The sequence below is a fragment of the Podarcis erhardii genome (genome assembly GCF_964252035.2).
Source record: "Podarcis erhardii genome assembly, chromosome: 6".
In the NCBI taxonomy this organism is placed as follows: Eukaryota; Metazoa; Chordata; class Lepidosauria; order Squamata; family Lacertidae; genus Podarcis; species Podarcis erhardii.
In genome coordinates, this window is record NC_138510.1 from 6,250,166 (window position 1) to 6,270,097 (window position 19,932).

The following is a 19,932-nucleotide window of genomic DNA, read 5'->3' on the forward strand; positions in this document are numbered from 1 at the left end:
AGTGAAACCCATGCTTCTTCGGGCCTTATTATCATAGTCAGCATGACCTTGATGGAAAGAGATAACAGAACCAGCTTAAGCCAGCTGTACTCAGTTTCTCCAAAGGAGTAACCCAAACATCATGAACCTTCTGCTTGTTTATTTCACACACAAAGCTTCCAGAACCACCTTGAATTAATTAGAATAGGAAAGATTTCTACACATAAGATCAATACCTCCTGTACTAAGAAATGCAAACCAACAGGAACTTGTGGCGCTCCATAGCTTCTTGGATGCTCAGCTTCCATCAGGTCCTGCCAGCATGGATACTGGTTAGGTGTGATAGGAGTCCCTATAGGTCCTCTCCAATATACATTGTAAGTTTGGAGTCATCCAGGGTTAAGGCAACATCCAGGGTATTGGTACCATGGTTAAGTGTAACATTTGTACTGAGCTTCAGTGTTCCCTAGAAAATGCTGTACCCAGCGTGCTCATAAATCAGCAATATATTATGTTAAGTACCCAAGGGAATATTGTTGCTACCACTTTCAAAATTCCTAAGGTGATATTTATTTATTTTACATATAGAGAGAAAGAAACTAAAAATAAGACTTAGTTGGCTATTACTGTTAATCTTACATGACAGAAATTTGAAATATATTTGATCCCTAACATGGGCATTTCTGAATTCTCTGCTAACTTTTTCTGAGTACAGCCATGTATTTAATGGTGTTTGTGTGGGGTCAGGCTGGAATAATCTCCAGGTTGTCCAGAAACTTGAAATATTTCCTCAGCTCTGCAGCCCTTGTTTTTTTTTTTTGTTAAGCCTAGGTGGAGCGCTCTAAACCTGAATACAGTAGAACCTCTACTTACGACCCGCCTCTACTTGGGCCCAATCCAAGTTGTGACCACGGCAAACTCGGAAGTAAATACCGGGTTTGCCGTGATTCACGCACACGCACAAGTGATTGCCGGATCGACTTACGGATGGACCTCCGGAACTGATTACATCCGTAAGTAGAGATTCCACTGTACTCTGTTTCTAAGCCAAAGGAATGGGAGAAAATGAAAGGAAAGAATATCTCAGTTGACAGTACATGCAGGGCAGGACACTTTATCTCATTTATGAGCTTGCGTTGCCTGGTGGTATTTGACCACAATGTACACTTTTCTTCCTGGCATTGTAAAACTTGAAGAAACTTGAAGTGGCAAAAAAGCACAGGTTAGAATCTTTTGAATGCCACACCCTTACAAAAATGCATGACTATTGCACTGTATTGTGTGATTCGGTTTCCCTTGTGCAGGAGAAACTAAAACAGCTGGCAGGATGGGAACTGAGCTCCTCTTTCTCTGTGTGTACTTTGCCTAGAGACATTCCTGCCTAAACACCCTTCTTCCCTTCTACCCACTTCAATTCACCTTCCTTTGTTTTGCAGTTGGAATGATGATCCAAGCTTTACCTCCTTGTATCCTGTCTTACATGTCAAAATATACTGGTACCTTCTGACTTGTGGCAGGACTAGAGATTGGTGAACAGGATCTCTCGCTGTTTGTTTGGTTTTTTTAAAAAAAGTTAATAGCACTTTGGAAAGTTCCAAATTGGATTGAAACAGTGGAGATGCGGGAGGAGTGTGAGTTTAACCCTCCCCTTGCAGTCATTTTACCAATTAAAATATATCCTCCCTAAGCTGACGTTTGCCCCATGGCAGGTCACTTGGTGCAGACCGTGCCCCACTGATTGAGGAGAAAGCTATTTAGCACACAAACTGATAGCAATATAATATCTAAAATAGATGGTGTCCAACGCTAACCCTCCCATGAGATAAGCACTGGGGTAAACCTTCAACTCAGTGGTCTTGTTCTTTTCAGTGACATGTAAGAAATTCTCAGTTGTATTGTTCTCATAGGCAATACCAGGAACCAGAAGGAAAAAACCCTCTTGCACTCTGCGAAGAGTTTGAAGTCTTCTAAACATAGTCTTTGAATCCTTTACTCTCAACCGCCTTCAGTCCCCATTTAGCATTAAGTGACTCCTCACTCTTTATTTCTGGAGCTGCCATCAAGTTTGACAGCCTAACCTCATTCATAGTCTTATTGGAATACCCATTCTTCCTTGCAGGCCTGCACTCTATTCACTAAGCAACTAATCTCCCACCATTCCAAATAAAGTTGGCTGGTTGAGATTCACCTTTGAGCAGCAACACTTTCATCTACCCCAGAGTATTTTGGGACTGATCCTCTTACAAACAGGGGGTCCTTTTTATAGGTTACGTGACCAGTGTATTTGATACAGCTCCATACTTCTGTGTCATCCTTTTTAAAAGTCAGGATATGCTGATGGTCTTTCCAACATCCTGTGATGAAGAATTCAATGAATTAAGCATGTGTTGTTTTCTGTCTTGAACCTCCCACAGGAACTTCTGTGTCCTTATCTGTCCTTTGCCTAGAGCTGGACCATCAAGGGATCAGTCATGTCATATTTTTGTTCTTGCAGATCTTATTTAGTGGTTTTATCTGTTTAAAGTAGTCATCCCCTTATGGTAGAGTAGAGAAGTTCCTGGTTGTAGAACAGAGGCAGACAGGCTTAAGGCTGGCATGACCTACTCTGCTTTTTTTTTACTAGAATCCTGAGTTACATCCATGGGAGCTTGGTACATAAAATATAAAATAAATGTTAAAGTTACTTATAAAAGTCAGAAGCTAAAAGCAAGTTAAACTAAAAATATAGAAGTAAAACCAACAGTTTAAAATATATAATAAAGCTGCATATTAAAATGCATGCCAGAACATGGTTGCTGTTCTGAAATCTCTCCCTTGGTCTTTTGCTATAAGGAAACATTGCACATTAAATAGTATGATTCACACTTCTACCTAGCATCCTTGCCCTTTGTAAACAGCCTCCTTTCTCAAAAAATCAGCAAACCAAACTAAAGGAGGGAGTGTGTTTTTCTTTCACTCTTGTCTGATGCATCTATAATGTATGCATATAAATCATTGGCCCTATGTGTGCCTGAGATTCCGGGATTTTGAAGGTGTCCTAGTGAAAACAAAATAAAAAAATTCCTTCCAGTAGCACCTTAAAGACCAACTAAGTTAGTTCTTGGTATGAGCTTTCGTGTGCATGCACACTTCTTCAGATACACTGAAACAGAAGTCACCAGACCCTTCTATATAGTGAGAAGGTGGGGAGGGGTATTACTCAGAAGGGTGGTGGGATTGGGTGATTGGCAGATAGCTGTGATGAGCCTGTTGACGACTCTTAACGACTGCAATAGGGCTTACAGGAAAAAGCAAGGGGTGAGAAGGTGAAAAATGGCTTTGTCATGTATAATGAGATAAGAATCCAATGTCTTTGTTCAGACCAGGTCTCTCCATGGTTTTAAGTTTGGTGATAAGTTGCAATTCAGCAGCTTCTCTTTCCAGTCTATTTCTGAAATTCCTTTGTAATAGAACAGCTACTTTGAGATCTTGTATAGAATGTCCTGGGAGATGGAAGTGTTCTACTGGTTTCTCTGTCTTGTGGTTCCTGATGTCCGATTTATGTCCGTTTATTCTTTGGCGTAAGGTTTGGCCTGTTTGTCCAATATAGAGAGCTGAAGGACACTGTTGGCATTTGATGGCATACACAATGTTAGACGATGAGCAATTAAATAGTCCCGAGATGGTATGTGTGATGTTGTTGGGGCCAGTAATGGTGTTGTCCGGGTGTATGTGGCAGCAAAGTTGGCATCTGGGTTTATTGCAGGCTCTGGTGCCAGTGTCCGTGTTAAGTCTGGTTGTAGTATTATTGTGGGTTAGGAGTTGTTTAAGATTGGGTGGCTGTCTGTAGGCAATGAAAGGTCTTCCTCCCAGAGCTTGGGAAAGAGAACTGTCATTGTCCAGCCAATCACCCAATCCCACCACCCTTCTGAGTAATACCCCTCCCCACCTTCTCACTATATAGAAGGGTCTGGTGACTTCTGTTTCAGTGTATCTGAAGAAGTGTGCATGCACACGAAAGCTCATACCAAGAACTAACTTAGTTGGTCTTTAAGGTGCTACTGGAAGGAATTTTTTTATTTTGTTTTGACTATGGCAGACCAACACGGCTACCTATCTGTAACTGTGTCCTAGTGAGTTAGAGGAAAAAGGGGGGTGGGGAAACTTCTAAGTTTTCCAAAAATGAAAACGTTGACTGCCATTTTAGTTGCTGGATCTTATTCTTACCTTCACCGGTAGGGTCCCAAAACCCATTTGAACAGATTTTCGAGGGTGCATGGGAACGGGGAGCACAGAGGAGGGTGACGTTCCATCGTAGAAGCAGAAATCTGCTTCCTTGTTTGCAGCTCATTGTCAGGAGATTTTGCTTCAAGGCACTGTACACAGCCAGTTCTATTAATCACACATTTGAAAAGGAAAAACCATCAACTACAGTATACATTGCTTTGCATAGGCCCTGGCTGGATGTTTCCTTTGCTACTACATTTGGAAAGACTGCTCCGGTATTAGCGTAGCTTTCCCACATTGGAGGCGCATCCTCTTGCGCACTTGACACCCTGCCAGGCCTCTCGCTGCTGCCCGTGGTGCGCAGTCTCATGAAGTCACTCTGACTCTGCTGGTGCTGCTGATGTCACAGCTTCTGAGCTCTGCTCTTAGCGCTCTCGTTTCACATTCATAATCTGGTGATTCTAGGGCAGAATAAAGCATTAGGCTTTTTATGCGAGCAGGCGGGTTTCAGGATCACGTCAGTCAAATGGCTCTCGAGCAGCAGGCTCGTATCTGCTGTTTAGCTGATAGAATAAACAGTATATTGCTAATGTATTTTGACGTGTTCCTATTGTAGTGGAGGTTTCAGCTTTAGATTCATATTTAGGTTTAAATTCATATTTAGGTCAAATAACAACAGTTCTTCGTGTCTTTGTAGCTATAGTTGTTTCTTACCTTCCATCTTTAGGCTGTTCCAAGTGGGTTTCTGCTGACTCTTTCTTTCTCAGTACATAGAAGTACTTTATTCCTTTTTCTCCTGACAGGATACTTTCCTTCGGAAGGATACAAACCATCTATATTACCTTGGCACTGTTTTTTCATAACCTGGGCTGGTTACATATTTAATTAGGTCCCAGCTTTTTGGGGATATTTGGCTACACTGTTTGAGGTGATAATATACTGCCTTAACTCTTGCACAGTTTTGATATATTAAAAACTAGCCAGCATCCACTCAAAGCCACCTGCATGATATTAATGCCTGTCATTGCTGGGAGGCAACTGATGTTCGTTTCCTTTAGTTCCATTTCTGCTTGCTTTTTATATTAGAATCCTAATGTAGTTTTTTAAAAAAACTTATTTTAGAAATAAGTCAATAGGCAGCCCAGCTTAAAGCGCTCTCTTCTAGATGACTTGTGTTTTTCTTTTAATAACTTTCCCCAAAAGAAAGACTTCATTGGTTCTTTCATTTAACCAATTCAGTAATTTAGTCTGTGAAATGGAAGGCTTTGGAACTTTCTAAAGAATTTAATTTCTTTAAATAAGCTGAAGAAGTGTGCATGCACACGAAAGCTCATACCAAGAACAAACTTAGTTGGTCTCTAAGGTGCTACTGGACAATTTATTTATTTTTTATATATATTTCTACTGCATCAGACCAACACGGCTACCTACCTGAATCTTTAATTTCTTTAACATCTTAATTTTTGTAGTGTCATATAAGAGTTTGAATGCTACTTGCTATGGTAACTGTTATTCTACCTTTGGTGAAAGCCCCTCCCAGTGGGGTGGGGGTGTGAAGGATGCTTGGGTTACTACTGAATCCCTTCAGAGTGTTCATAAGGAGGAAGCCTTTCATGCACAGCGTGAGAGGTAACTAAACTCTCCACCCTGCATTGTTTGCTCCCTCAATGCTTTTTACCAGTGTTTTCAGGGTGGGGGTGAGTTCACTTCTGACAGGAGAGGCAAAAGCTGTTTCAGGGACAAAGTGTACTTGGAGGAGTCCCAAACCACCCCATGGTGTGGTTTAAATCATTCTGCCCCCAAAGCATCACAGTGTGATGTCCCTTTTATGTCTACTTGTACTCAATATCAGTGTGTCATATGTACATGGAGTACAAGGTCACAGGCCTTTATAAGAAGTTGGTCAATTAGACTTAAATGGCTAAATTTTAATCCACTAAGCTTATTAGAGCAACAACATTTGGGCAGCGGTAGTTAAACTTGTCACAAGAGTCTGTGTAACCTGTGAAACAAGGTTAATGATGATGGTTAAAAACATGTCTTAGTGTGAGCTAGTTGGGGGGCCATAATTAAGCTGAAAAATTGTGTGCATGTGTATGTACTAGATTGCTCCAATTAGGTGATGGAAACATAACCTTTTACCTAGGAAAAATGAGTTTAAACAACTCTGGATCCTCAGCTTCTCATAGTGTGTTTCTAGGCCAAGAGACCCACTAAACACACAGATTGGTCGTGTTCATATATCACGCTAAGCTGTACTATGGCTTAGTGTATATATACACTGTTTTCTGTGAAGAAGGCAACAGCCATTTTGCTCATCTCTGGACTTTATAGGTTGGACTGGCAAATAATCCAAGGCTAGGCATACTGTGTCATCTGAACCCAGGATTGCTTTTAAAGTATTTCCTCCTAAACCATGATTTGTAGCCAAGGTTGAGGAGGAGAGACTTTAACCGCAATCCTGGGTTTGCATAATACTGTAAGCTAAATCTTGGTTGAGTTACTATTCTGTGCTGAACTAAAAATTCTGGCGGGAGCAAAGCGACTGCAGACTCTTTGTGGGGAGCCAGCGTGTTTATATGGTCATGATAAGACACACCCTCACACTTACTATTGCCTCTTCCCATGTGGATTTCTCAAAAGAGCTCAGCAACAAAGCACCCAGAAAGCAGTAAGGATGATTTGAATCAACCAAACAAATCTTTTTGTGTTTTGTCTCTCTCCAAGTTATGATTCGACAGTACTTGATATGGTTCAACAGTGTTATTTCCTCTGGGTGAAGGCAGGGTGGTTTAGGATTGATACAAAGCTCCAAGGTCTGCTGAAAAATAGTTTTGAGGCAAACATTTCTCATTTGGGATCTATTCTGAAAGAGGTCGGCTAGCCTGATGATGCTAGCAGTTTGCTTCTGATGCTGATGAACATGTCCATAATTTAAAACCTGGCATGCTGAACTTGGCTGTAGAAATGTCCAATATTTCCGCTATACAAGAAGTTTGGATTGTTGAAACAGGAAGGACTGCAATTACTAACTGGAATACTGGTAAGCTGCTGCGTTGTGGGTTAAACCACAGAGCCTAGGACTTGCCGATCAGAAGTTCGGCGGTTCAAATCCCTGCGACAGGGTGAGCTCCCGTTGCTTGGACCCTGCTCCTGCCAACCTAGCAGTTCGGAAGCACGTCAAAGTGCAAGTAGATAAATAGGTACCACTCCGGCGGGAAGGTAAAACGGCGTTTCTGTGCGCTGCTCTGGTTCGCCAGAAGCGGCTTAGGCATGCTGGCCACATGACCTGGAAGCTGTACGATGGCTCCCTTGGCCAATAAAGTGAGATGAGTGCCGCAACCCCAGAGTTGGTCACAACCGGACCTAATGGTCAGGGGTCCCTTAACCTTTACCTTTACAGGAGAGACTATTCAGGTCCTAAGCTGGTGTCTGGGGGCAGTGACTGGCTTCATTAGGGCCAATAAACGGGGCAACGAAGTAGAATCATAGAATCATAGAGTTGGAAGAGACCACAAGGGCCATCGAGTCCAACCCCCTGCCAAGCAGGAAACACCATCAGAGCACTCCTGACATATGGTTGTCAAGCCTCTGCTTAAAGACCTCCAAAGAAGGAGACTCCACCACACTCCTTGGCAGCAAATTCCACTGTCGAACAGCTCTTACTGTCAGGAAGTTCTTCCTAATGTTTAGGTGGAATCTTCTTTCTTGTAGTTTGGATCACATAATGCCAATCCTGAAAGTATGGTACTGGTTGCCTCTGAGCTATTGGTTCCTGTTCAAGGTGTTAGCCTTAGTATTAAAAGCCCTGGACAACTTAGGGCCTTAGTACTTACAGAAGCATCTTTTCCAATACTTGTTGACTTGTGCCTTAAGATCTGTGATGGAGGCCTTATTCATAGCTCCACCATTGGGCATGGCCTATTAAGTCACTGCCGCAGGGAACACCCTGACTTTGGACCTCTCCCCCTGTAGAATTGTGCTTGTCTCCTATCGTGATGTAATTTCTTTTTTTTTTTTTAATAATATTTATTGAACATTTTCAAATATAACAGAAAAAAAAGAAATAAAACATCCATTTTATAACCTTATTTTCATTAGCATCTTGCCAGGACTTCCCCACCCCACCCCCTCTTGTATTCCAATTCCTTCAAATAGATTCAGCAAGTTCTTACCCCAAATTTTAAACTTATTATAGTTAACCCAATGTTAAGAATGTTTTTCCTGTTGGAATTCAGGCTCGGTCAGAGGTATGTGCCTATCTCTCCAGGCACCGGCTGAATTCTTTGACCTCCCTCCGGCAACTCCCGGCAGGAATGCACACGAGGTCCGTTCCGGCGATTTTCCTCAGGCTGTGAGAAAAACACACCAACTGCTTCTCCTCCTCCCTGCTCTCCAGCATATCCCCAGGGAGGGGAATCAGACACAGACAGAAATGTAACTACATGCTTTTATTCCTGTCTTTAGCAGTCATACAGTAAAAGATGTCTGCTCTCTTCAACAAACAGAGAGAAACTCCAAACTCCACCCATGTACATCCTGTACAGGTCATATGACACACACTGAGCTCATATCCTGTGCTCAATAAGGATGGACTGCCCCTTTGTTTCCATGGCAGCAGTCACACACACCCTGTCTGGCTTTGCAGCCACTAGCAGCTGTCTGAGCTGTTAGAGCCTTTGCTTGCTGCAGCATTGCTGCTTTAGAATAACATTTCCATCCCCTAAAATCGACCCCGCTCCCTTCCACGAGTTCCCCTCTTTAATATGCAGAACAGATTAAAATAAAAAAAATAGAACAAAGAATAAAATATAATTTAACACCCTTTGGATTCCAAATTTCCCTCCCCCCTTTCCTGGTTACGTTCCCCAATGTCCATCAATGCCTGTTGTCATCCTGGAGATCCCACATCTAGGCCGAAATCCTTCACAAGTCCACTTTGCCGTCTTTTTAATAGTCTTTGCTGTCTTTTTGATCATCTTTAGTTTCAAGCGTCCAATCTTGGAAAAGCTCTATCTCAAAAAGGTCCATTTTTTCCATCCAGATCTCTGTATTTAAGAGTAAAAACTCCAATTTTGTTTCTTTAGACCTTTCAAATCTGGATGTCCCAAATGTTCCCACTTCCAGCTTTGTCCGATTCTTGTTGTTCATGTTGTTCTTATTATTCTCTCTCCTCACTTTCCTCTAGTTTCTTTTCCTGCTCTCCTGCAAAAATGTTCCAATTCCAAAAGCTTCTAAATCCCCTACAGAGGCTTTGTTATTCAGGAACAAAACTTTACGTCAAGTCCCTTCCATTCTTCAATAGATAAATCTATTGTCTCCTTTAGTGTAGAGACCTCTGTAGACAAAATAGTGTTCCATTTCTGCAGTTTCCCAGGAGATAAAAAGTCCAATTCAAATTCCATACCAGCAATACTTGTAGTGTCCCACAGCCCCTCTAGAGGGATTATAGTAACTCAGTTTCCTTCCAGATCGCACCCAACAGTCAAAGTAACTTGTTATTCCTTGTTTTAAACAATTTATATCTAATTTGTAACAAAAGTAACCGGCAAAGTCCTCATAACAAAGTTCTCTTTTTATTCTTCAGCTTTGACAGCTCCTTTGACAGCTGTCAAAGCCTCTGTTTCTCCTCTCCCGGCGCTCTCGTGGATCGCTCCCGGTTCCCGGGGGGGGGGGTTGCATTTTAGCTCACGTTCTACTTTTCTCCTCCAGCCCAGTCTTATAATTTTCCATCGTGAAATTAGTGACTTTATCAAAATCAGGTAGCACTCGATCTTAGTTGTTAAATCCTTTGCTTTAAATCCTCTACGACAGGGGGGAGACTGACTTCCTTTTTGCACCTCCCCCGCTCGCTCCGAATTTAATTTTTTTCCCTTTTTAAGTCCAGTTTCCAATTACTCATGGGTTGTTCTTTTTAATCCAAATTTTCAATGGAAGAAGTCAGCGCTCTCCGCCAAATGGCATGCGGCTTCGCTCGGTAGGGGAAGCGGAGGACTCATAGCACCACACCCCCCCCGGCACCCGCTCCGTAGCCTTTAAAAAGGCTCCTTCGCGGGTCGGGGGGGCGCAAACGGTGCCCGCCGAGTCACCATGCCCATGGGTTTCAGCGCCCATGGTTTTTGAGGGTCCCCGCGACGCTGACGCGGTAGAACCCAGCCCCTGCCGAGCAGGCTCCCTCCCGAGCTCGGAGGGAGTCCACCATTCGGCGATGGCGCCAACCCGGAAGTATCGTGATGTAATTTCATTGACAGTTTAAGATGTACCTGTTTGCCTGGATCTTCGGCAAGGATGATTTGGGCTGATGACCTATTATTCATTGTTTTTTGTACTGCATATATAAACTCTTTTACTGATACCCACATAAAAATGCTTCTTAACAGTATTTTAATTAGATTGTTTTTATCTAATTTTGTACCACTCTGGGAGTGGTACTCCTCCCACCTATGGGAGGAGATGCTGGGTAAAAAATATGATAAAATACATTCATGTTTCAAAATTTATTATAGCAACAATATTTAATATTGTCATTGGGTTGTATCCATTGTTAGACATACTTTGAGTAGATCCATTAAAATAAGTGGATGTGACTAACTTGGAACCACTAACTTTAGTGCATCTACTTGTGAATAGAATTTAGTTTCCCCTCCATCTGTTAATAGCATCAGGCATAGCTGACAACAAATCAATCAGTTTTTTAAAGGCCAAGTGTTGCTGTTAGCAACCTAGGATGGCAATAATTTTTTCTGTATACCTACTGCCCCTCTAGCATATGAAGATACTTTATTAATTTCAAGGCAAGTAATATGAGTTTAAAGGAAAAAAATGTGATTGTAGAACCTGCAGTTTTAGTGCAGTCAGAAATTCTGTGCAAATGGAGGAACTGAAGAAAAGTAGATTTCAAAGCATTAACGCTGAATTGTGATTTTTCTCCTCTCATTTGGATGTGTGTGATGGGGAGGGACCAATCGCATCACTGTATAAAATGCAGTTTATGAAAATATAGCCAGAGTATTTGAAACAACAGAAAGATTATTCAGTAAACAGAGAGCTTTATTTTAATCCAAACCTCTGTCAGTAGGCTGGGATCTGAGACTGTTCCATCCTAGCAGGGAGGCTATGTGCTCCTTCCTTGCTGACATGTGCAGTAAGCATCATTGATGGTAAATAGACAAAAAACTGACATAAAAAGGGCAATAGAAACCAGTAGGAGACCATTACAACCTCCCAGGAACACTGTTACCGACCTTAAGGTGGCTATTCTTGAGCACAGATACTTCAAAGGGAGACTCCAGTGAAACTCCTGAAATACAACGGATAATGAATTTCAGTTTAATCACCTGTGATCTGAATAGGAATAAATAGCCTTTTATCTCACTAAGGTGTTCATTAGCTTACCAATTTTAAGATGTCAATGGGCACAGTCATGATTTCACATAAATACATGTAAGCTGTAACCGAAATGACAGTCTTGAGTTTCCTTCTTATCTCGCTACCAACATTTATTGTCCTTTACACCCATTTGCTGCCATTAAAAAAAATAATCTAGTTTTATTCCTTTTTAATTTTAGCTGGATGGCTAATTAATTACATCACCATGCATTCTCAACCATGAAAACAGAGAGAGAGAGAGAGAGAGAGAGAGAGAGAGAGAGAGCTGTCTGTGGCTCTGACAACCCACAGCATTGTTTTCTACAGTGAAACTAATGCACGGAACCTCATTGCACATTACAGATTTCACCACAAAATCTCATGGTGTATTACCTTTTGATGTAATTTGTCAACCAGCCATTTAATCTAAGTGTAACCAGAACAATGAAACAGCATGGTGGATCTGCAGCAGCACAACCGGGCACCTTCAACTGCCCCAGCTGCAACAAAACACGTCTCTCCCATATTGGTCTCTACAGCCACAGCAGGCGCTGCGACCTTTTCAGCAGTTTGACTTCACCCCCAAAGGTGCACCCCTCTGTTGTCTAACGAGACAGACAGATGCCAACCACCAGAACAATGGGGTATACTTGTTTGTATCACTTGAAATGCCTTTTTCTTTAGGGTTACTTGTAAGAGTATCTCATGTGGCAAAGGCCAAAGGTTCTTGCCAAACCCTTTTAGTTCATGCTTTAAAATCTTTCATGTGGGATTTTGCTGAAAGGTTGCAGTCATTTCGCTCATCTGATTTTGCTTGTTCTAATCAGTTGCACAAATTAGCAGCTGCCGAACATTGTCACTGACCATGTCGGAGTCTAGTGCTGTAAGAGGCTTCACATCTATGGGAAGTCCAAGTCACCCATCATTCCTAGTTGCCTGTATACATTTGCATGTATTAGCTATGCAAACTACAGTTGTTGGAGGTTGTATTTTTCTGTCAATGAGTAAAGTCATAAAACTGTCTTCTGGATCATTTAAATTGGTTATTATTAAGCAAGAAAGAATTAGATTAGTGTGATTATAAACATTTGACATTGTTAAATATTCTCTGCCCCATCTCTGTTCTCCCAACACACAGTGTATTATTAGCAATCTGATATATTGTTGTTTACCTGTGCTTTGTCCTTAGGAGAATCCTGTTCTGGAACCTGACGGCTGAATTTTTAGGATCCCACATCTAGGATCTAGCTCTGCTGTTTCATAAGGACGGATTTGTTAAGGCAAGTGAAGCCTCTTAACCTCTGTTAAGAGTTTGAAAATCTCAGCTCTCTGGCAGATGATGTGGCAGGAGCAGAAAGCAGTTTGGTTCCCTTCAAATGCAGCAGGTAGAGAGATTCCATCATGGCTTTGTGGGAGTTGGTAGAAGTAGAGGAAGATAATTTTTCTAGTTAGCACTAGTTGCATAGACTGCATATTGGATTAGCCTTATAAAGCTGTTGAACTACGCTTGAAAATTGCCAGATTTTAACTTTTATTCTTATTAACATTAAGCTGGTTGGCTGTATGTTTGATCCTGCACTGGCACTACAGGTTGGGGAAAAGCAATAGTTAGTAATCTGTCATATTATGGAGTCATTTTATTGATTAAATAGTTGACTGAAAGAGAAACAACCCTTTTAATTTCATTCCTGTAGCCATCCCTGTTTCAAAAGTTCAGTGTGGGCATCTGCAGTTTTACATAAGAGATTGAGTTGCATTGCCAGAGAGCTCTTATTCCTCAAAGGTGCAGTAAAAGAATATATTACAATAACAAAATGTGCATTGCAGAGTTAGGTTTTAATAGTAATGTGAGGTGAGAATATTCTCCGGAGAATGAGAATATTCTCGAGAATATTCTTTGCTAGAAAATTCTCCAGACAATATTGTCCCAAAACTGTAAATTCTAATGTAAGAATCAGTTTTACAACCAACATTTAAAAAAATCTAGTAAATAATAAGTCAAGCTGTGATATTGCCAGTGTAAGTAATAAATAATGATTTTTTTTTGATCCAGTTATATTACTGGGCATTGTGTCATTCACCATTGGTAGTTCTGGAATGTGAGCTACATAATTCGATGAACATTTGAATTTGTATGTATTTCAACTATATGTAATAGCCTCCCCCCTCCCCATTTTGGTATGACCTTATTCTTAGCAATTTCATACCGTTGCCCATACAGTATGATATTTTTTTTACAGAAAGTACCTTTAATGCTTTGAACATTTAAAGTACCTAGGCCTATACAATTATGTGTAGCAGCATGTAAGGTGGCCTTGATTTAAACAGTTGATGTTTCTATATTTTTATTTAGTGCCAGTAACTGGTTTTTGCAGTGCCATTCAGTGGTACAATTTTCTCATTAATCGAGAATATTCTTGAGAATATTATACAAAAGATTATTCTTGAGAATTTAAGATCACTAGGTTTTAAATTGGATGATGATGATGATGATAATTTATTATTTATACCCCGCTTGTCTGGCTGGGTTTCCCCAGCCACTCTGGGCAGCTTCCAACAAAAGATTAAAAATACATTATAAACACCAGTCATTAAAAACTTCCGTAACTAAATAAGACTAAGGAGTTCTGACATCTAATGTGACCTGAGTTCTGGAACAATAATGTTTGAATGCACAGGATTTAACAGGTGCTGGTGTGCAAGACTTATCCCTTGTTTTCACAACTACCATATTTTTAGCTCCATAAGATGCACCTGACCATATGATGCACCTAATTTTAAGAGGAGGAAAACAAGAAAAAAATATACGGTATTCTGAATCAAATGTTGTACTAAACTATTTAATAAACTACCGGTATATCAGAATAATATTTCAACCATGTAAAATGAACAGCAGTCAACAGTGGCATTAAGAACCATCATAACTGTCATTAACAAATGAAGAGAGACTTTATCCCCTAGTAAGGGGGTTAGGCAGTGGAAATATATGAGCTTCCCACATTGAGTCCCTTAGATCTAAGGACTGTATGGTATGGCCCCACACAATTATTTTAATAAAGCCAAAAGAAGTGGGACTTTCTTCTTTTTGTTCATTGCAGAGAGCTCCTGGGGGCTTTCATATGAGGGAGGAATGAGGGAGAAATCTGATTCAATTCCCATTTAAAGTTAAACCTACCTAATTCACACCTTTGTACACAACACAAGGACCAAACCACAGCCACCCTTCAAATTTCACACTTCTGCAAAGGGAAGGCACTCCTGTCCCGGCGAGACCTGTGGTGGAGGGAGGGTCTTGTGTGGTGGCACGTCACCCATGAGGATGTGGTATGTTGCCCACGCGAGCGTCATCCCAAGGGGGTGGCACGTGTACACCCATCCCAATGGGGTGGCCAATTGCGGGGGCAGAGGAATTACACAGGTCCCACTGTGCTTGCTTTACACCCATGTAAGCGGCTCCTATCCCGGTTTGCTGCTTTAAAGCGAGCTGCGGAGGAGGGACGGACGGGAGCCATAGCTCCTGTCCGTCCCTCCTCCGTGCAGCATTTGCTTCATAAGACACACAGATATTTCCCCTTACTTTTTAGGAGAAAAAAGTGTCTTATGGAGCGAAAAATATGGTAGTTGTCATGCATGCAGTTTGAGAAATCTGTAATGGAGTGCAAAGCTAGTTTTGAAGGGTAGAAGGTGGTATGCTGTGTTGGCATCTAAGTGATAGAGCAATAAAGAGTGACATGCACAATTACGGTAACTAAGAGACATCGAAATAACAGTCTAATAAAGTCAGGGTCCCTCCTAGTTTCCCATTGATTAACATAGTCCTTTAGATCAGTGTTTCCCAACCGGTGTTCCGCGGCACACTAGTGTGCCGCGGGACGTCGGCTGGTGTGCCGTGGGAGGGAGGCGGGCGAGTCGGGCGGCGAGAGGCGGGGCGGCGGCGGCGAGCACACGCGGGGCGGGGAGCGAGCTCCCTCCCACATCCCATCGCCCCGTGCTCCCCCGGGAGCGCAAGGCTTGCGGGCGGCAGCCTGCAGCGCGGAGCACGGGGCACCCTCCGGAGGACGCCCCGTGCTCCGCGCTGGTGTCCGCAAGCCTTGCGCACCCGGGGGATCTCCCCCCGGGAGCGCAAGGCTTCCGGGCGGCAGCCTGCAGCGCGGAGCACGGGGCGCCCTCCGGAGGACGCCCCGTGCTCCGCGCTGGTGTCCGCAAGCCTTGCGCACCCGGGGGATCTCCCCCCGGGAGCGCAAGGCTTGCGGGCGGCAGCCTGCAGCGCGGAGCACGGGGCGCCCTCCGGAGGACGCCCCGTGCTCCGCGCTGGTGTCCGCCAGCCTTGCGCACCCGGGGGATCTCCCCCCGGGAGCGCAAGGCTTGCGGGCGGCAGCCTGCAGCGCGGAGCACGGGGCGCCCTCCGGAGGACGCCCCGTGCTCCGCGCTGGTGTCCGCAAGCCTTGCGCACCCGGGGGATCTCCCCCCGGGAGCGCAAGGCTTGCGGGCGGCAGCCTGCAGCGCGGAGCACGGGGCGCCCTCCGGAGGACGCCCCGTGCTCCGCGCTGGTGTCCGCCAGCCTTGCGCACCCGGGGGATCTCCCCCCGGGAGCGCAAGGCTTGCGGGCGGCAGCCTGCAGCGCGGAGCACGGGGCGCCCTCCGGAGGACGCCCCGTGCTCCGCGCTGGTGTCGGCCAGCCTTGCGCACCCGGGGGATCTCCCCCCGGGAGCGCAAGGCTTGCGGGCGGCAGCCTGCAGCGCGGAGCACGGGGCGCCCTCCGGAGGACGCCCCGTGCTCCGCGCTGGTGTCGGCCAGCCTTGCGCACCCGGGGGATCTCCCCCCGGGAGCGCAAGGCTTGCGGGCGGCAGCCTGCAGCGCGGAGCACGGGGCGCCCTCCGGAGGACGCCCCGTGCTCCGCGCTGGTGTCGGCCAGCCTTGCGCACCCGGGGGATCTCCCCCCGGGAGCGCAAGGCTTGCGGGCGGCAGCCTGCAGCGCGGAGCACGGGGCGCCCTCCGGAGGACGCCCCGTGCTCCGCGCTGGTGTCCGCCAGCCTTGCGCACCCGGGGGATCTCCCCCCGGGAGCGCAAGGCTTGCGGGCGGCAGCCTGCAGCGCGGAGCACGGGGCGCCCTCCGGAGGACGCCCCGTGCTCCGCGCTGGTGTCGGCCAGCCTTGCGCACCCGGGGGATCTCCCCCCGGGAGCGCAAGGCTTGCGGGCGGCAGCCTGCAGCGCGGAGCACGGGGCGCCCTCCGGAGGACGCCCCGTGCTCCGCGCTGGTGTCCGCAAGCCTTGCGCACCCGGGGGATCTCCCCCCGGGAGCGCAAGGCTTGCGGGCGGCAGCCTGCAGCGCGGAGCACGGGGCGCCCTCCGGAGGACGCCCCGTGCTCCGCGCTGGTGTCCGCAAGCCTTGCGCACGGCTTGCGGGCGGCAGCCTGCAGCGCGGAGCACGGGGCGCCCTCCAGAGGACGCCCCGTGCTCCGCGCTGGTGTCCGCAAGCCTTGCGCACCCGGGGGATCTCCCCCCGGGAGTGCAAGGCTTGCGGGCGGCAGCCTGCAGCGCGGAGCACGGGGCGCCCTCCAGAGGACGCCCCGTGCTCCGCGCTGGTGTCCGCAAGCCTTGCGCACCCGGGGGATCTCCCCCCAGGAGCGCAAGGCTTGCGGGCGGCAGCTGGCAGCGCGGAGCACGGGGCGCCCTTCGGAGGACGCCCCGTGCTCCGCGCTCGTGTTGGCAAGCCTTGCGCTCCCGGGGGGCGCATGGGGCGCCCTGAAACAGAGGGTTCCCCATGCTGCGGACTGTAGCCTGCCGCCGGACGCGCGGGGCGCCCTGAAGCAGAGCGCCCCTCGCGCCAGGCAGACATGGGCCAGCCCCACAAGCTCGGGGGACAGCGGGGAGGCGCAGCACCGCCATCCCACTGTTCCCCGACCTGGTTTTTTGGGGGGGAAATAAAGGAAAAAAATTTTTCCTTTATTTCCCCCCTCAAAAAAGTAGGTGCGTCCTATGGGACGGAGCGTCCTATGGGACGAAAAATACGGTACTTACTATTTCATAATAAAGTAATTATAAAATACTTTCTTTGTGTTTATTTGATTCCTATTAAAGAGAGTTACTTTATATATAGTCAATATAGGCACAGAGTTAATTTTTTAAACATTTTCTAATGGTGGTGTGCCTCGAGATTTTTTTCATGAAACAAGTGTGCCTTTGCCCAAAAAAGGTTGGGAAACACTGCTTTAGATGCTTGGGTTTCCTCATTGCTTGAACTATGGGCTCTTTTCCTCTCTTAACTCAAGCCCCCACCAGCCGTGGATCAGTGTATGCTATCTTTTAGCTATGTCTATTAGCTATCTTTTAGCTAATGTATCTATTAGCTTTGTCTATTAGCTATCTTTTAGCTATGTCTGCAGAAATGATTTCAGGGAGGTCTAATGCACATCTGTCCCATGCAATCCACACATGATTGACTTCAAAACTACACTGGCCTTTTACCTGTTATCTCGAAGGGCATCTGGGACCTCTGTGGACTATGTCAGCCTGTACAGCTCAATGAACAGAGTTGGCATGGGTTTGTCCTGTGCTCTTTTTTAAAGGAATTGATGCAGCACTGTTGTGCTAAACTGGGAAGTGTGCCATACCAGTGTGCCCTAGGTGATCCCTCTGTAATGCTTCTTTAAAGAATCAGGCATACCTTCTGACATGGTTGATTTGGGGCTGGGAGCCGTTTTCCCCTCGGAATAATTCCTGGATGGTTGAGCCATGTACTTTTCTTTGCTGGCTTCTTATTCAGAGCCACCTGTGCATTTACAGGGAGCACTTCGTGCAGCATAATTCTGTATACCAGAGATTAGTGTGCTTGTATTTATGTGTGTAGCTACAAAACTAGCCACAAGGGATGCTAGCATTTTAAAAGGCGTTGGCATTTTATAAGAATATGCTATACCAGCAGAAATTAACAAAGCTATTACTTTGAGAGGCGAGAACGGAATCTCCTTCAGTCTCACAACCTTTCCTGCATGTATAGGCCAGCAGTTGTGCTTGCTATGGCAAATGTTCCATCATACTCCGATGAGTGTAATGAACCCCAGCCTTCCTTCCAACCTTGGAGATGGAGGGTGAGGATTATCCTCTTCTCCAGCTTTGGTGGTCGGGAGGAGAATGGTACAAGGGAATGCTGAGGCTACTGCTGAACTGTCAAGGCACTTGAAGCACCTCAGGGACATAGGACAGAGCTTGCCATGCCATAGCTCTCATGCAGGCCGTCTTCCCATCATTATTAATCTCCATCTGCCAACCACCTGTTCCCATTGCTTGTTTCCATCTATTGCATTTTGGTCGCTCCTCTGTTTGTAGGAACACATGATTCTGCCTTACTCCGATTCATTTCTCCCAATTGATCTAATCCAATACAATCTGCTGTGGGGGTGGGCTGTTGTTTTTATTCGCTACTATTTTATGTGCTTCCATATTGTAAACCACTCTGTAATCCTCGGATGAAGGGTGGTATAGAAATTTAATACATCAAATAAAATAAATAAATTACTGATAGCAAGCACTCAAGGCCTTAGGCAGAGAGATCTGTTTTGTTGCTTAGTTGAAAATGCTGGGGACTCAGCCTATGTCTTTTATGCATGCCAGTCATGTGCCGGGCCACTGAGCCATGGCTTCCACCAAAGGTAGCCCTTCCCCAACTATCCATTTCATTCTCTTCATAATAGTCTTTCCCAGTGCTTCTTTTCTAAAGAAAATGTTTAGGGTTACTCTCATTTTCCTACTCATATTGAAATGCTGCCCCTCAAAGAGGCCAAACTTAGATTCACAATAGGTTTAGGGATATGCTTACCCCTGTGTCCCCCCCCAGAAAAAAAGCACTGGTCCTCCTTGTATCTGACCTCCTCCCTATGCCATATGAACCCCACAGTTGATTTACCATCTTCCTTCTTGCTTCTTTTCTCTCTCCCCACACCTATCATTAGTCAACTACTCTTCCCTGGCCAGCTCCCATATCTTTGGTCTTTAGCTGCTTCCCCTTCCATTGCTAGCCATCCTGCTCACTCTACACCTGTCCTTTTCACTCTCTCCCCCGTCACAGACAAACGTCAGTTGTGGGTTCTTCTCCATTTTAGTTGTCACACACATTCTGGGCTTGGGGTACTAACCTTTTGGCACTGTCATATCCAGCCAGTCTTTGCCTTTTGTTTCTGTGGTTCCTTTCCACATGGTCCGTTTCATAGCCTTCAGCCCTATAATCTTGCTGGGGCTTCATCACTTCTGAGCTTCAGTTGTGCTGCCTCTCCTTTGCAGCCACCGATGTTCATTGCTCCTTCAAAATTTCTTTGGCTCTTCTGTTGCTTGTTCCATTTTGTGATGTCAACCAATTCATTGTGATATCAGAGCTCCCAT

The 19,932-nt window shown here is 45.3% G+C and overlaps 1 protein-coding gene and 1 long non-coding RNA gene across 3 annotated transcripts in view; one reads left to right on the top strand and one right to left on the bottom strand.

The window, feature by feature from the left end:
- The window catches only part of DNAJC5 (DnaJ heat shock protein family (Hsp40) member C5), a 48,722-nt gene that overhangs the window by 11,665 nt on the left and 17,125 nt on the right, over positions 1 to 19,932 (top strand). The window contains exon 2 of the mRNA XM_081868147.1: positions 12,743 to 12,833. The gene's annotated coding sequence lies outside the window, so the exon portion shown is untranslated. The remainder of the gene's footprint in view (positions 1 to 12,742; positions 12,834 to 19,932) is intronic.
- Positions 932 to 19,903, bottom strand: LOC309345182. 2 transcript variants are annotated; one of them, XR_014158065.1, is made up of 4 exons: positions 19,689 to 19,838; positions 12,726 to 12,923; positions 4,186 to 4,646; positions 932 to 2,626 (listed from the first exon to the last, which is right to left on the bottom strand). It is a non-coding gene; the product is annotated as an uncharacterized lncRNA (long non-coding RNA). The 2 variants fall into 2 exon arrangements; XR_014158066.1 differs by lacking the exon at positions 932 to 2,626 and having other exon boundaries at positions 4,090 to 4,646; positions 19,689 to 19,903.